This window comes from Ananas comosus, linkage group 5, assembly GCF_001540865.1.
Source record: "Ananas comosus cultivar F153 linkage group 5, ASM154086v1, whole genome shotgun sequence".
NCBI classification, from domain to species: Eukaryota; Viridiplantae; Streptophyta; class Magnoliopsida; order Poales; family Bromeliaceae; genus Ananas; species Ananas comosus.
In genome coordinates this window covers 8,764,792-8,773,282 of record NC_033625.1, presented here as the reverse complement: position 1 = coordinate 8,773,282, position 8,491 = coordinate 8,764,792, and positions in this window count along the sequence as shown.

The following is an 8,491-nucleotide window of genomic DNA, read 5'->3' as shown; positions in this document are numbered from 1 at the left end:
CACCCCATCACGCGCACCCCGGCCGCTGGCGTGCGTCCCCGGCCGCTAGAAAAGGCCAACATTGCCTCCCTCTCAACCATCCTCTCCACCTTCTCAGCCGTCGACTCCAGAGAATTAACCTCACGCGTCTAGGCCCCTCCCTCGGTTGAGGCCCGTCCCACAGCGCCGTCCCCGCCGGCCCGCGTCGTCAGCGCGCGCCGCCGGCACCGCCCGTGAGACCTACGGCCAACCCAGACCTAGCTCGGGCCGAGCTCAGCCTAGCTCGAGGACCACGCGCCGCTGCCGCCCTTGGCCGGCCGCGCCGCCCTCTTGGGCCTCCTGCGATCCCTCGCCGCCGTCCCTGCGGGCCCCCGACCGCCACCTTGGCTCCCTGCAGGCACCCAGACCCAGACCGCGCCAAACCGGGGTCATCTTGACCCCCGCGCGCCACTGCCGCCCACGGACAACCGCGCCACCCTCTCTCGACCTCCAGCGACCGACCGCTGTCGCCCCGGCACTCTCCCGGCCGCTGCCTGGCCACCGTTATTTCCCTGACCCGAGCCGAGCCGAGCCGAGCCGCACGGGCTTGATCTCCTCCGTCGTCGGCTAGCATGTGCCCCGGCCCCACTGACTGGCCGCACCCGTCCCCTGCCTGCGCGCCCGCCACCCTGTAACACACTGGACCTGTGCAAATTGCGAGGTTCGAGTGTTTGATTTGAGTTCCGAGCTTTTCCACACCTTGTGGAGGGTTGTAGACGGTGTTTTGACCGGTAGTTCGAAATTCTGTATTTTTGGCTAAGTCCTGAAAGTTTCACTCTCGGGGACCGGTCCCTAGTGGGAGAGACCGGTCACTCGTAGCTACAGTTGCGGTAGACTTTGAGGCAACCGGTCCCTGGCCAGAGAGAGACCGGTTCCCGAGTGTTGGTTTTGCAGGAAGGTCCTGAGGGACCGGTCCCATATGGGGAGAGACCGGTCCCTCCATTCGAAAACTGCCCAGTCAGGGCAGTGCACAGGTTGCAAAGTTGAGGGGCTTTTCTGGATTTTGTTACTTTAGAGGGCTTTTAGGGCTTTTCCTCTCTCTCTCTTTCCCTCACTTCTCACTCTCTCACACTCTCTAAAAAGAGAAGAAGAAAGGAGAAGGAAGAAAGGGAAGAAGGAGGAGAAGAGGAAGGAGAGCTTGCTTGGTGGACTTTGGACTTCCCCCACACCCTCTCTTCTCACCATTGATGGCTTGGAGCTTGGGCTAGGAGCTTGATAGAGGACCAACCTTCAACCCTAGAGCATTTTGAGCTTGGTTTGGAGCTACCAAGGAGGTTAGTATGCTTAATCTACTCTTTGGAGCATATTTTGGTAGGTTTTACCAAATGAAACCCTAGAAATGAGATTTAGGGTTATTTTTGGGACTTTTTGATTAAAAGCTTTTGGAGCTCTATTGATTGGTTTAGAACCTTGGTATAGTTTGCTTTGGAAGGGATTTGGCTTCCATTTAGAATTTCTTAGAGGATTTCTACGCTATAGGTGAGTTTTCTCCACCTTAGCTAGAGTTGGTTAATGTTTGAGCTATGAGATGTTTGTAAGGTTTGTTTAACTCTTATTCCTACATCTTTAGGGTGCTAGGAGACTAGTGGGCACCTTCGTCAGAGCAAACGAACAGTCGCAAGAGTTGTGGTGGGTTTGACTTCATGAAACCGGGGCAAAATGCCACCTATGGGTGTTATACTTGTCGTAACGTCAATTTGATTGCATATTCATGCTAAATGGAATTTATGTGAATTTTAGAACACTTAAAATGCATGTGTTATGTATAATAACAATTTCACTCTATATAGTGGAGCTATATGTGTAGGCTGCATGCATGTGGAAGTGTTTATCCTTACGAGTTGATTACGTGTCTCGTGCGAGGGAAATGATTAGAATTATGTATTCATGAACATAATTATCATACTTTGACTTAGTGAACAAAAGCGCCATAAAGGAGCACTTGAGCTACTAAACTATGAAACTGCAACATAGAGACATAGTGATAGGCCATTGGACATCGACTATATTCCGTGTTTTAGACATGATGATGTAGTGATAGGCCATCGACACAGTTGCTATATTCCATATTTTAGACATGATGACTTGAGACTTGAGACGGACATATATGCTTACTTGCCTTTGTGCTCATTCGCACATGCTTGTGAGGGTCGCTCCCTAAAAGCTGGCACTCCGGAGATGGCCATCGCGATACATATTAGCCATGCGGGATTGGGCGCCGAAGTGGATTGTCGTGGGCAAGGCTCATTCCTAGGGTGGGGATGTTGACTACCACAGGGCCATTAGGCTCGGCACCGGCCAGACAGCCTACGGGTGGGTCTACAGGCCAAACAACCTTCGGGCGGATCTTCCAAGATTTAACTTTAAGTAGTTAACATGCCAAGTGAACATTGACTAGAATAGTAAACAATGACATTTTACTATTACATTGTGGATATTATGATGGTGTATACTCGTGCATTTTCATGATAGTATAACTTTCTTACTTATGCAATTCCATGCTAAGTAGAGACCTTATGTAGTAGTAAGTACTCATGTTTATTTACTTGTCGCATATATCGCTTTTGTTTATAATACAAGCAACTGCTACTGTAAAGTAAAGATGGAGGAATGTCCATGCATCAACTAAAAACTGATAGTACTAATATACCCAATCAAAAGCCATATTGGTCTAAAGATTTCAGGCTAGTGCCACACCGCTCTGAATTGCATATAACCCTAGCATAAGCTCTTGAGTTCACGGGTTGGCACTCCCAACTACTTTTTCAGAAAAAAACACTCCCTCGTGGTGGATCAGACCGCTGGTGTTCAAGAAATGCGTATGAGCTGTGGAGATTGATACTATATGCTCAATGGCCAACGACGGCGAAAAGCCGGAAGAACGATCACAACCATGTCCGACCAAATCAGGTCTAATATTCCCGAAGGAATGTCACAATGTCACTGACCTATCAGGTCTATAAAGCCGTATCACCAAGTATGAAATGTCGTCCATGATAAGGTCATGCAATGATAATCAATCACTAGGATGCTACTCTACTAATGAGTAAAACACGATACTACAAGATGAAATAACCGTAGAGTAGACCAACGAGTGCCAAGTAATGTGCAAGATACAAAACATATGATCATAATAAGCCATGCAATGCAAAGTACTGAACAGATAATCATGATAAGCTACGCAGTCACAGAAAAGGGAGAGGAAAGAAGTCACCGAGCATATGCCACTGAACCGACTTCGGATCGAAGTACCCACCTGTCACAGTCGCGTCTGAATCCTGGACGTGCAAGAAGTCAACCGGACCTACGACGGGTCTGCCGAGTCAGATACAAACCCCTACTAACTCAACGAAAGAACTCACACAATTCCCACATCCTGAGACTCGGTTTCCCAACAACTGATCTCCGCAAACCGCTAGAAATGTCCCGAAATTGCACCGAGACATTCCCGGGACCCACAGAAGGTCTCGGAAGGCACTGACTCGCTCGTTATCTCAGGTATGTGCTGTAATAATTTGTGGTGATATTTTGCACATTTAAAAGTGTTGGGAGACTTCGAATGAGTTATAAATGTAAAAAATTAGAAAAACTAAGTTTTTCAAGGTTCGGAGTCCGGACCCTGGGATCAAGGTCCGGACCCCGTAGGTCCTCCTTGCGTTTACGCAGAGAGGGTCCGGACCTTCGGGCTAGGGTCCGAACCCTATACGTTGGATTATTTACCACGCAAGGAGGGTCCGGACCTTGTGAAAGGTCCGGACCTTGAGACCGTCGTCTGTTTTTAAAGATGAGTTTTTCAAATCCTAATATATATCTATGTCTCCTAAACCTATAAATAAGCTATGGGGAGTGTCCTAATACATATGCTTAGAAATAAGATCCTTTAGAAACCCTAAAAACTTATTTTTGGAGCTTTTCGATTTATGTCTTAAAGCAAGTTTCGATCTTTCAATCGTTGACTCGATTCTTAGGTTTTTATTCCAATATTCCATTGAGAATTGAGTTGATGATGGATTGAAAAGGTTCTCCTCATATCTATGGTTTTTTAAGAAAATTCAATCACCACCAATTATTTTTTCTACGGGCTCTGGATGGAGTGTTTGTGCGAGGGCTTCGCGTGAGGCCGAGGATTCGGTGGACGCTTGTGGATTCGAGACGTTGTTGCTGCGAGGAATTGCGGTGTGATCGATTGGAGGAGTTCGATCAATTGAGGACCGGCGAAGACGATCTACGACGAGGATTCGGTAAAAGTTGGGTCATGAATTTGGTAAATCACTTTACACTCAATTTTTCATAGTGGATTATTTCGTGTAATTGGTCTCGTGGGTTTTTTACTCCGAGTTGGAGTTTTTCCACGTAAAATCTTGGTGTGTTGGTTTTATTTTTCTGCACTTGGTTTTAATTTGCATCGAGATTATTTGTTTTGTCGTTTACACCTATTCACCCCCCTCTAGGTATTATTTTATCTTTTAGATCTTTGGGATCCATAACTTATAGGCGGCAGTGGCGTAGAGGAAAGGTGGCTCCTCCAAGCCCGAGCCAATAAAGATGAGGGGTCCGGCGGCCGCGGTGACCTCAACAACGCACGAGGCCGTCGGATATGAGTTGCCGGAGATAAGGCAGCGTAGGGAGGGCCCAAGGGAGTTGCATGGCTCTCCTTGCAGATCGGGCTCACAAGGAAGAAGAAAGGAAGAAAGGAAGAGAGAGAAAGATGAGGAGATGAAGAAATTGAGGGGCTCCTCGCCGGCCGAGAGGTCGCCGGCGCAGGTGAGGCCCAGGGGAAAGGTGGCAGTCACGCTGGGAGCCTAGAGCGGCAAGGGTTAGGGTTTCCCACATGCAACTTCACACACACAGCCTATATATATATAAGCTGGGGCTACTATACTCTTATGAGTATAGGCCCCCTTGTACTCATAAATTTTTAACCGTTGATTGATGAAATGTGTGGTTAGGATGATGGTGGTCCCCACTTAAAATGATTGTGGTCTCCTAGGGTTGAGTGGGTAGTTGGTTGAATAGTATGATCTAACGGATGGAAATAATCAGTGAAATAAATCTAAGAGCCGAAAACTTATGAGTATAAAGGAGCCAATACTCATAAAAGTATAGTAGCCGGACTATATATATATATATATAGTTGAGCTAGAATACTATCGGTAGCAAACGGGCTCTGTTGCCACCCATTTGTTTTCGATGATGGAGCCTCCAAATCGACGATCTGCACCGTTAAACATGATCTATACCACTTGAAGTGTTTAGAAATCAAATTTCATACATTTTCGATATTATTCTCTAATCCATCAAGCGGACACAAAAATGAACGGCTAAAAATAAATATTCTTTAAAAAATGATGATAGGAGTCTTGTAGTCAAGATCAAGAGTATAGATTTTGTTTTAAATAGTTTAAAGAATTTTCTAACAAAAATTCAATTGATTTGGATATCTTTACGCCGTTAAACGGGAAAATGCCTCATATCGACCATTAAAATTACAAATTTTGAAACCCTTTGATCATTAGGTAAATGATGTCGAAAGGATTTGAAATTTGATTTCTAAATACTTCAAGTGGTGTAGATCATGTTCAACGGTGCCGATCGTCGATTTGGAGGCTCTATCATCGAAACAAATGGGGGTGGCCAAACAGATGCCCGTTGCTATCGATAGTATTCTAGTTAAAAAAAAAAAAAAAAAAAAAAAAAAAAAAAAACATCTCTCATTCCTCTCTCTCTCTCTCTCCTCTCGCTTATATATATATATATATATATATATATATATATATATATATATATATAAAATTAGGCTACTATACTATCTATAGTACCGAAGCTCCGGTACTATAATCTTGTTTTTGATCTTAGGGTGTTCAAATTAACGATCCACACCGTTAAATATGATCTAGAGTATATGAAGTTCTTAGGAATAACATTTTAGTTTTATTCGATATCGTTTACTTAGTAAATAAATTATGTCAAAATGGACGGTGAAAATTGAATAATCTTTAAAATTTGAGTATAGAACTTTTAAATTCAAGATCAAGAATGTTAACCTTAATCTAAATAGTTTAAAGTATTTTCTATGAAAATTTGAAGAAATTTAGATTCTTCCACACGTTAAACTCCAAACTCGCCATAGTAGCCATTGAAAATTGACAATTTTGAAATGGTTTGATCATAAAGTAAAATATGTCGAAAAAATATAAAATTTTATTTCTAAAAAATTTAAATACCCTAGATCAGTTTTAACGGTGTGGATCGTTGATTTGAACACCCTAAGATCGAAAACGAGACTATAGTACCGTAGCTCCGATACTATAAATAGTATAGGAGACTAGCTATATATATATATAGAATTAGGCTGGAATACTATTAATAGTAAAACGCACTTTTTGCTATCAAATTTTTAACTCTTGGATGAAAAATTGTAGGGTCAGGATGATATTAGTCGGTTAGAGTTGAGTGGTCCCCCTAGGGTTGAGTGGTCCCTACTGGGTTATAGTATTTAATTCAATGGTTAGAAATAATGAAAAGAGTTGATCCAAAGGCTAAAAAACTGGTAGTAACAATGGGATTTTGCTACTAATAGTAGCCCAGTCCAACTCTCTCTCTCTCTTTCTCTCTCTGTATATATATATATTGTAGAGCTACTATGCTATCGGGAGCATAAAGCATTTGATACTTCCGATATTTTGACCCTTACATTAAGAATTATACGGTTGGGATGATTGCGGTCCCCCAGGATTGAGTATACCCCTAGGGTTGAGTGGTCCCCACAGGATAATAGTATTAATCCAAAGGTTAAAAATTATTAAAATGGCTGATCTAACGGCCAAAAAATCTAAATTACGGTTGGGATGATTGTGGTCCCCCAGGGTTGAGTAGTACCCCTAGGGTTGAGTGGTTCCCACAGGGTAATAGGATTAATCCAAAGGTTAAAAATAATTAAAACGGCTGATCTAACGGCCAAAAAATCGGAAGCACCAGATTCTCTATACTTCCGATAGTATAGTAACTCTACTATATCTATACTATATATAAAAGCACGTATTTCAAATTTGGGTCTGTCGACAGACCCATTTTTAAACGGGAAAAATATTGATTCCTCTTTCCGTACGTAAAATAAATAACGTAATGAAACAAACTTTCATTTCTGTTAATCTCTAAAATAGAAAAAAAATATACTTATCCAAATTTTTGACAATAGAAAGATATCTACTGTGAATCTATATTTTAATTAAAAAATTATTTAATTTTTTATCTCTAAAATAGAAAAATATTATGCTTATCCACATTTTTGTCAGAATATCTACAGTAAATCTATATTTTAATTCAAAATTTAAAATTAATTTAAAATTTAAAATTTTGGGACTATCAATATATTACAATGAAAATAATTTAAAAGATAGATTGGTTGATATGCCGACGACGAGGAGCTGCATCATCGAAAACAAAGTTCAACAGAGCCCGCTTTGCTATCGATGTCAATCATCTCTCTCTTCTCCTCATTCGCTTTTTATATAAATAATAAAGATATATATAATATAATAATTAGGCACTATAGATTTGCCACTATAGTCTTGCGATCTGAGGGAGTTCAAATTTACATAATAGATCTAGATAATAAGTCTTAGAATAAATCGTAGTTTTTTTCGAATCATCGGTTACCATTAAATAAATATGCAAAATGACGTAAGAATAACTCTTAAATTGAGTAAGTACTTTTAAATTCAAGAACTCAAACATATAACCGTTAACCACGATAGTTAAAGTATTTCTATGAATTGATAGATTCTCTACAGGCTAAACCCAAACTACCACAGTAGCCGTAATTTTGAAATTATGTGATCATAAAAGTAAACAGTCGCAGAAATATAAAATTTAAGTTAAATACCTTAATCAAATTTACGATTGGATCGCTGATATGGAAAAACGCCAAACATCGAAAACGGACTATAGTACCGAACCCCAGCTAAATAAATGATAATATATATATATATATATATGACTAAATATCATACATATATAATATATAACACACATATATATATAAATTTATAAAGATAAGTATATGTATAATATGTATACAATACATTATATATAATGCAGAATAGTTATGTATAGTATATACAATAAAATAACTATAATAACATAATACTTTGAATATACCATATATATATATATATATAGATAAAATGGTGTTAAATATATATAATATATATAAATATATAGTAGATTATATATTGTGTTTGTTATATAAAACATAATATACTTGTGTATATATAATATAGACAGATATATATATATATATAGATAATACACACCATATAAACTACATATTTTAAATTTGAGCGTGGTATAAAATTTGTGTATATATAAATATTATAAGTTAATATAACAATAGTTATATATATATATGATGTGTATATAAATATAAATATTATGTAATATTAATATATGTGTAATATAATATATAGATATA